Source organism: Falco punctatus (assembly GCF_963210335.1).
Source record: "Falco punctatus genome assembly, chromosome: 11".
Classification (NCBI taxonomy): Eukaryota; Metazoa; Chordata; class Aves; order Falconiformes; family Falconidae; genus Falco; species Falco punctatus.
Window position 1 is genome coordinate 32,758,639 of NC_137591.1, and position 10,535 is coordinate 32,769,173.

Consider the following 10,535-nt stretch of genomic DNA (forward strand, 5'->3'; position numbering starts at 1 on the left):
AAACATTTTGATATTGGACTGCAGAAAGAAAAAGATCTTTGAGATTGCTGAAGAACATTATGGAAAGAGGAATATGTCTTGAATGTGAGCTTGTGGGAGGAAGCAGGAGGCTTTCTTGGGCACCCAGTGTCTGTGATTGACAGACCTATCAGTACAATCTGATACCAAAGGGTGGAGATAAAAAGTCTGGATGCTAGGCTGCTAATACATAAATAGCAGGAAAAGTAATAGAAATGTGACAGTTAATGAAAGCACCTGTTTGACCAGAGAGATTTCCACCTTGATGGGGTGGGAACCAACATCTTGCTTTCTTCTCCATGGCAATAATTTCATTTGAAAAGTCAAGGAGGCTACTTTAGCATTTTTTTGCTGTTCTAATACTGTGGCCACTATGGTGCAGGAGAACTACAGATGGCGAGTCCACATAAAATTAGCAGCAGAAGTAAATGGCCCAGGAGGAAGAAAAGAATTTCCTGCTGTAGAGTAAATCAGAGAATCTATGTGTACAGTATTTGTTGCCATCTCGATAGACTAGAACAGGATTCACATTAAAATTCAAGAAAGTTGTTCCAAAGTGGAATATTCAATAACACTTTCACATGATGATCAGAAATTACTTTGCATCGTTGGATAATATTGCATATAGTTATAAAGGTTACAGCACTGGAAATGCTAGTCTCTGAATTTGGAAGCGACATTGTGAGCAGCATACATCCAAAGCCAGAAAAAGGCCATGCTATTTTTGTCCTATTTTCCTTCTGAAGGATACAGTACAAAACTAACACTAAAAGGAATGGTTACAGGACAGTTGTGAATGTTAAAGAAATACAGCTGAATGCTACCGGCAGAATAAACCCATACCAAAAAAACTCCCAATAACCACAGTTCCCATATAGATTCAAATCCACAGGGTAAAAATACGTCTCATGTACACAAATTACCATAATCCTCCCAAGCTCAGGTATTTTCACTTAATATCCTCATTAAAGCAGGAAGGGAGAGCAGAATATAGTGTGCAGAATCATTTTTGCCATTTTATTACCTCATGCTATGGTTTTGCTTCTCTTTCTTAAGAGAATGTATTTTTCTTATAAATGTATTTTTCTGTATAAATCTGAAGAGAGCATCATTCCTTTCAGATGATACACCATATGAAAACAGTTCTAGATTTTACACATATGGAAAGATGTACTTCCACTTCTGACAACATCATCTTAAGTTCTGGGATACAAAATCTTCTTTACAGATCTAGAAAACTTTTTTTAGAGGCATTATAGAGGGAAGAGCAACAATATTAACTCTACTTTTTCTTTCTTTCCTTCTGCTGGGAAGCTTAATCTACCTGTGAACCACTTCTTCAGCCTTCTGAGCAACCATTTGTTACTTTATTATCAAAATTCAATTATTCCTTGGGAATGGGGAAGAAAATTATTTTCTTGATTGTGTTTTTCTGTGACATTTTGTAGTAGATTGCCAGTGATTTGAGTAACTTAAGTAATTCATACATGTACAAAATATATTTGCCAGATTGGACTTCTCCCTCATCTTCAGAATAAGCAGCGCTGCCTTTAAAGCCATTTCCCAAATATAAGCCTGGTTTTCAATCCAGTTTAGCCAGCAATTCCTAGTCACCCCATCATAACGGGTTATTTCTGACAGTCTCCATGAAATCTTTCATGTTCTGACTGCATAGGCCCTGAGTGAAGCAAGCAAACAAACTCCAATTTGTGTTTGCCAGGCACCAGGACCTTTCTATCCCTTCATTTCTTTGTTGGGCAGCAAAACTTGTGCATTTTGGTCTCTGCTGCTCTACTAACAATGCAGAACATATAATAAGCTTTTCTTCAGGTTGTCAGTCCTGTGTTAGAAATTCACGATCAGTTTTTATGCGAAAATATAGCTATGACAAGCTGCCTTTTAAAAGCCACGACAGCCACGAGGAAAAGCATCTCAGTGACCCTGCTTTAGCACTGCTTCAGGAAAATGTAGTCCATTATTTTCTCCCCGACTCCCAGGGAGATAGGTCATCCATTCCCAAAATTTGCAAACGAGATCGTGTGCAACCCTGATCGCTACAGGGCTAAACACCAGACCACGCACCTCCAGAGACGGCAGGGGACAGGGCAAGAGGATCATCTCCTTCAGTGCATGAACAATGCTTGCAACAAAGACCATGGAGGTTCTGCTCGTGCAAGCACGGTGACTTCTTATTTTATGTGCTGCTGGTTTTGCAAACTACGTTTGTACCAATATCTGCACCCAAAGTTTATCCTAGACATTTTTATGAATGAGCACACAATATTGCCTAATTTCTGCTGGAGGAATCCCACAAATTCTTTGATTCAGTATCTTTGCCATGAGTATTTTGAATTGCTCTTAATTTAATTTTCCCTTTTATTGATTATCCGACTTCTAAATTGAAGCATATACTAAAAAGCTTCTATGTTTATTTTTCAATCTCTTCATATAAGACCACAGAATATATATTTAATTTATAATAGATTAACTAAGTAGTTAAGGAATAATAAATGAATAAAAATCACATTATAACATTCCATTTAACATGTCTAATTAAAACTACAGCAAACATAAGCAATCAGAAATGTATACATCAGGCATTTGTTTTCAAGCACTGAATTTTCTGTTCCTGCACCAAGTTCAGGGTGAAAGGGGAATGATGAGTTATTGTTAAACAGTGCAGGCACCCTAGTTTGCTGACAAAGGACACACCATTGGTGGTGCCCATTTCTCCAGATCTTTCAAGGCTAGGGAAAGGCAACCCCTGAATTGTGGCACTGTAGTTTCCCAACACAAGGCACTGGGAAACACAAAACATCAAAGATCTCCATTTATTTCAGAAAGCACCTTTTTCAGATAGAGTCCATAATGGGAAAATTATTTCTCCAATGTATGTTTTTCAAGATGAAAAGTGCAAAGAAAATCCTATCTCAGCAGCATAGGCTGAAAGTCTCAAATAAGAAGATAAAAGAAACATCCTCTTCCTCTTTCCTAAGCCCTTCCCCAATCGCATCCCTACAAATGAGATCATGCTGGAGATTTTAAAGTATTTCCTGAAGTACCAGGTAATAGCAAATCCAGGATTTCTATCTGTAGGGACTTTGGTACTTTGAGAGTGTCTTTCTGACCCAAATCAATATAAACATTTAGAACTTCAAGGGCATGAAAAGCATTGCTAAATGTTGACAGAGGATTCTCAAGATATGAGATATAAATCTGCAGTGATTTGAAACTTTCGTATTATAAATTAAAGTACCTATAGATGCAGTGACACAGTTCCTTATGGCTGTCAAAATCTGGTTGCTTATGAAGTTTTTTCAAAGATATTGATGGCTCCTGCAATCGTGCAGCATAGTTAGGGGCAGTTCACCCACTTCTAGGGGATGTAATTTTTAGCCAAGGAGACAGAGAAATTAGGCCACGTTCACTGTTCTGCTAGAGAGCGCTAGGCTAGATAATTCAGGGAATTTTTTTACTATGTAGTACCTTTTGGGAAATCAAGAATTCTTACATACTTAAGAAATACTGAACATTTTGTTTTCTGCTGAGCAATTGCTGAATTTTGCCTAACCTGTCAGAGGACAGGAAAACCAATTAGTTTGTGCATAAAGTGAAAAAAGATTTTTCAGGTGTTAAGTTTTAAATGGCAGCATATCACTAATTGTAGCATGTGAAGGCACAGACCTCTGGTGAGACCCTTTATTGCATAAAATAAACACTGGTTAGACACAATGCCTTATCCACCCAAGTTCTTCCCTGGAACGTGCCTACCTGCAGCAAAGCACCTTCACAGCCGGTTCACACTCCACCGAGCTGTTTGCTCCCTCGTGCCCATCTGGGAAGGGCTCTCCTGCTCAGACCAGGATTTAAGCTGGGGGAGGCTTGGGGCAGCCCCTCACTGCAGACAGGTGTGCACAGAATTAACCTGCAGGTGAGCTCAGAGAGCCAGAGTTAGTGCCAGCGGCTTCCTCACTACACCTTAAGGCACAAGCCCTCCGCAGCCTGGCACCCAGACGATGAGCAAAGCCTTTTCTCAGAACGGGCCCTTATAACTAATCTTTCTGAGGGTGTGCACTGAAATTCATAGTATTTTAAAGCATCATTTTATGCTAAATGTATGTATGTCTATGTATATCTATATATACATGCAAATGTAACCTTGTCTAGCAATGCTATTTTCCTTCACTTTTTCAAGATGCTGCTACTACTAATCTGACCACAAGAATTCCATATTCAGTTGAGCGCAATGAGGAAGTACTATAGTATCAGCTTCTGAATTATTATCAATCATTACATACCACGAGTGGGATCTTCCAGATTTCGTCAGGGACTGGAATTTCTACTTATCACTCACCTTTAATACACATTGGATTAATAAATCTGGTGGGTAACTTTGGAAGTTTCAGCTCATGTAATTTTCCTTTTGATCTGTTAGTTCATCCACGATACCTTCCTCTGCCTGTGGTAGTCTATCGTGTGTTCTGTGTTTTCTCCTTCAGCTTCACTGAAACAACAGCACTCCCAAATAATGTGAAGACAGAGCAGAGGAGCTGCCCTGGGCAGTGAACATCAACATGGCTTCATTGAAAGGTTTTTTTATGAAAATCCTGCTTATTGGTTTGATCATACCTTTCACATATTTTTCTATAGTCCTAAATATTTTTGTGATATCACAGGTATCTTCTTCTTGCTTACAGTTTCTGCTGTGAAACTTCTAAACATAACCATAAAGCTAATTATTCAGGTACTCAATTACACTGTTTAGAGCTCTTAACTCAAGATCCAACAACTTTTTGCCATTCCAGATGCCAAGAGGTGTTACAATGTAATTGCATCCTCTAGCCATTTGGCCCCAGGACTCCCTCCTGCTCTGCCACTAGAGCTCAGTATCACCCTGCCCACTCCCACTGCCCCCCCAGTAGCTGGCACCTGGGCCCTGCAGCACACCCGCCCCAGATACACGAGGAGACACACAGACGGTTAAGGAAGGATGTAATGGGAAGATGCCAGATGCCAGGACAGACCGTGGGGACCAGGCGCAGGCTCAGCCAGGCAGGCGCCCTGACCAGTGCCATTTCACACCCAGCCACCCCTGTCACATCCCTCCTGCCCACCCCCCTGCGTCTCCCTTCCCCCGCACAGCCCCCCCGGGTCTGTGCAGCTCCATCCGTTCCACGCCTCTCCCAGCCCGTGGCCGGGTCCCCTTCAGTCACAGTCACATCGATGGCAAAATCCAGGCTGATCTCCCTGGAGGTGGTGCCTGTAGCTTCTCCACAGCCCAGCCGTTAGTGTGAGTAGTGAGTTCTTGTTGGTCTCCATGCTTGTTTTGTCAAGTCTGTGTCTGTATGTTTCATTTCTCATTTCCCCTTTTTTTTTTCTCAATTTACAAGGTCTCTGACTAGATAAACTCACTGGAATGAACACTCTCTCACACCCTCATCAATTAGTGTGACTGACCAGGTTTGTTTCTCATCACCAACCCCCTTATCGTTTGTCAGTCAGGTTTGTGACCATGGATGTTCCTGTTTATGGCTTCCTCCTTTATTTTCCCTTGCTACACTGAAAAAAGGCCCTTGGCTAGATGTCCTTAAAGGAGAAGACACCGTACTTCCAGCTTACCCTTCAGAATACCTCCTGCACGGATGTCTTCATGGCCTTTCCAAAGCCATCTGCCCTTGGAAAACCAACTCCTCTCTGTCCTACTCAACTTTGAGATTTTTTCTTGTTGTTCTACCTGTTATTTTGAACACAATACCCAAAACACATAACACATTATCCAAATTCAGAAATGCCCGTTGTATATATTGTTTCTCCACCAACACTGTAGGATTCAAATAATATAGATTTGTTTCCATTCTTTTTATGTATCTGCTGACAGTTTTTATCACTAACTAGAAACATTTCCTTAGAAAATGTGAGCATTCATTTTTTCTGACACCTTTCTAATATTTAACATCAGTGTTGGGTGCTCTGGTGTCAAAAGTACAACTTTCTTACGCCTTCTTTATATTACTCTAAGCAATTACAATTTCAAAACCACAGAAAAATTGTGGATAAGGTTTGAGGGGAGAAGACCATCTGCAAGCAGTCCACAAGATGAAAGCACTTTGTAAGAGAGAAGTGCTTCAGTATTATAATGGAAGAATCCTAATTAAAGTGCAGTCACGTTCTCTGGAAAACTGACCTGTGCAGAGTCATGCAAGAAGACAGACTATTGTGCTAAAATACAGAATTATTGGATTAATTTTTCTTGTTGCCCTTTTCCCCTTAGATTTTGCAGACCTATGTACCAAGTCCCACTGACTGCAGTTTATCTCAGTTGCAGACTTTTTGTCTCTGACTTTCCACACACCCAATAAAAGCTTGGCAGAGCAGCTCCTGCTCTATTACTCCACTCTACCCATTGCAGTTTCATGGTTTATACTCAGTGTTTAAGAGACTCTCCTGATTTTGTTTGACTGTTGAAAGAAGTTTAACACCATTCTACTTTCAGTGTTTTACAGCAGAGACCATGGCCTCATTCAGTTCTCTCTGGCTGCACCAAAGGTATTTCTAAAGTAACTTTTTTTTTTTTTTTTTGGAGGGGGGGGGGAGCAAAAAAAAAAAAGGGGGGGGGGGATGCAGTATTAAAATGTAGGTGAGCATCTTCTTTTACTTGATTGCAGTCCCAGTGGTCAATGCTCTATAAAAGGCAAGGGAAAGGTTGATTTACTGACTCTAAAAAAATCTCCCACCCAAAGGTCTGTCCTTTTCCATAAAAGAAAAAAAGGAAATAAGGAAATTGTGGGTGTTCTCACATTGATTTTTTTAACTTCAGATTCAATCCTGAATTTTTTGTTTGTTTCCTTTTCTCAGAATTTTTGCACACACAGCAATTTTTCTAATGGAAGATGGAGGGGGAAACATGATCAGATGTTTCTTCTAAAGAATTTTAACAACAATTTATCTGTCAAGTGTGGAAGACAGGTGAAAAAGGAAATTGCTTATATTTTATGAAAGGTTTTTTATTGTAGGAAGAAAAAAGTAGTTATGAATCACCTAAAGTGCAGACAATTATTTTTCATGGAGACTGGGTGGCAGTTTTTCAGCCTTCTCCCCCACGTGTCTCCCTAAAATGTTCTGGTAGAATCCAGTAAGGTAAAATTAAACACACTGAATTTAAAAAAAAAATTTGAAACTCACATGTCAATAACCTTTTGTGTCCTTTGACTACAAACTTTTTCCATTCGTAGGCTACTAATCTGAAGCTTTTCTGGCTGCATTTTTGTATTTTACTATCTGACTGGCATTTCCTGACCTGACTGAAGTGAGATGATTTACATACCTATATGAGCACATCACCGTTAACTACCCAGCCACTTGCATCAATGGTCTCAGCAGAAGGGCAGAAGAGACAGAAACTACACCAAGGGCAGTTCTCCAGGTCCAGAGAGGAGTGCACTGGTGCTGCAGACAGATGTTATCTATATCGCCAATATCTGGTCCACACCTTTTCTGTTGGATAGTTGGGAAGTCATTTTTTCCAGGTTATGGGTCTGATACTTTTCAAATGCATTATACCTAGTATTAGAAAAATGCATTTTTATGTTGCCTCCCCATTTAATGCTTTGATGTTTGTTTAGCAGGTAAAAAGTATGAGAAAAAAACCAAGAAAAACAAAAGACCCTAAAAATCTTTTGAAATTCCTAGGTTTTTGCTTTTCTGCTTTTGCTACAAAGGAAAACATTTATAATGTAACTGTTTAAAAACACCTTTAAAGCATTATGTTTTTATCTTATTTGAATGAAACAAAGACACTGAATATCTTTAACAGTGATATGGCATTAAGGAGGGAAGCAGTTTTGTGTCAGTTGCTGATAAACTATTTATGTAAAAGCTTAAAACAAAATAAAACATCCTGAAACCCATGGATGCACTTCAATAAGAAACAAAAAGAGCTGCCTGTTCAGGATTAGTCTCACGTTGTGAGCAACTTCCCCAGAAGCTGACTACGGTCAATACTTCATGTAAAACTGGAAGTCCCATGCAAGCACAGGTGTGGACCGCTAGTCTTGAGATTTTTACTTTATATGAGTGGTTCATTATAGGTTGGAAGTAAAGGAGGTTTGCCCTTAAGCTGTATATGCATGAGTAGGACTCTAGGAAATGCAATCTCAAAATGGCTAGTTGGAAGAGAATGCAGATGTTTTATTCAGTTGCAAATTCTGGCACTGCTATTTGGATGAGACACTGACAGGATTTCATTCTTTTGTGAATACAAAGAAGTGATGGAGTAAGCAGGCACTGACAGTGTTCGTGGAAATAAAGCAGAGACTGTGCACAAAAAAATATTCTACTGCCAATTTAGACATTTCACCATCTCAAGCTGAAATTTGCATGACAATGTAGAGCAAGAAACCATTCAGCAGCAGAGAAATAAGTGCTCCCTCAAAAACACCCACCTGCCCACATACAGACTTTGCTGTACTTCATGAGATATGTTTCTCTATTCTAATCCCACTTTATGGCTCATTATGGCTCATTGTAACCCTCTCTTATGTATTCTTTTCAGAGTGGAAAACAAAGCAGGGCATCCTTAATATGCAAGGCCTGCTTCTGCTCCTGTTGAAGTGGTTGAGTTTTTAGTAGGAGTGCCAGCAAGTTTTTGAAAAATATATTAAGTTGCATGGGAAATACCTGTACAGGATTGAACTACTCTTCAGCTACTGAATCGATTACATACGCAGATTAATGTTTGGATGGTGATTGACATAAATTCATTTCAGGCACATTGGCTTGTACTTTTACATTCATGCTGTCAGTCAGCTCCTGATCACCACTTTTTGCCATTGCAGTGGAACAGTGAGCAGTACGGAATCTGCCACTTGACAAAATAGTAAGTGCATTCCTAAGGCCTTGCTTTCAGGTCAAAAAGGTCATGATCCCTTGATACAACACATTGTATGCTATAAATTCATGCTACTGGTTCAAATTTGTTCAAAAACCTTAATGGATTAACTTTTTGTCAACAAATTCTCTGATAGATCAGATATCACCAGTCCTGCAGCAGTTGGCACAAAGTCATCTTAAGAGCATAAACATGACTTAAGTCTGTATTGGCTGATATGGCTCATTTAACAGAAAGGCGCTTTGATCCGAATCATATCTGTACGGCTGGGTGATTTGGAAGTGCAACAGATTCAGCATTAATCACAGAACTGCAGCTTGTCTTCCTGCAGAAAAAAAAAAAAAAAAAAACAAAAACCCAAAAACCAAACCCAAACACACAACCCACCAAGGGAGTAAACAAAAGACTTTCATGTCCTACAAGCCACATGGCAGGCTGCAGCTGGCAGCTCGCTGGGCGCCTGGGGAGCACAGGACCAAACGAGCAGCTGAGCAGGGCTGCCCCACCTCCGCTCGCCCCAGTTGCAGCTCATGATTGACGCCCATTCAACTCAGTGGAAGCAACTTATTTGATAATTAGTTCCTCTTTTCAGCACATTTGCAGAGCACATATTCACAGTGATGTGCTCCTTGGGAATAAGTTTCCATAGGTTGGGTTCAATCCTTCATGGCTGTTACTAGACATAAATGGAACAATCTTTTCTTTATGGCAGCATCCTTTCCACTGAATGCTAACTCTAATTTCTATTTGCTGAGACTCTCACAATTAATTTATTGTATGATTCATGTATACTATGTATCATTACTTACATCAAAGTTCACCATGAACATGACAGGGGTCCTTATTTTGCCGAGGGCTGTATAGAAGTAAACGCGATCAGTGCCCAATAGAAAGTGAAAAGAGAAGAGTCATTTGTCTTTGCCACATCACAGTTTCGAGACTAGAAAGTTTAGATCAAACTGGCATGGTCACCTGTCATATGAATATACCCATGCTGAAAAACATAACATGGGTTGATGATAATGAGACAGAAATTCATAAAGATGATTACATGTGAGCTGCTTCAGGAGCACACGGTGAACAGAATTGGTTCAAAGCCAAAAAGTTAAGGGGTGATTTTGATGAAAGACCTGTTGTGGCACAATATTAGAATGAGATAACAGAACGGGTGATGAGACATAACTTTCCTGTACAAAATGTGAGATTGTAAGAGCACCCTGATGGGACAGATACAGGGTACTACGTTTTGCAAGGTAAATTAAAAGAGGAGAACAGCCAGGCAGAATTGTCCATTATTTAACAATAAATCAAAGGTAATATTTTTTGATTCTGACATTTCAAATGATATGCCTATTTCTTAATTACTTCTGTCTAATTGTATAGTTGCTTCTTAATTGTCAGAAAGTATATCTGGGTAGGCAAACAGAATGAAACATGTTTTTTGCCACTTTGTAGAGTGTAAGTTTGTATATAAAGTATTAATAAAAACCTAAAAGAGAGATAAATAATAGTAATTGTGCCTTTCTTAAAAGAGTATAACCAAGTCACATTTTTTTTGTTGTTTTGCTGGTTTAACTATGTGAATATTTCGATATTATTTTCAAAGGAGCAGGAGTGCAAAATTAGCATC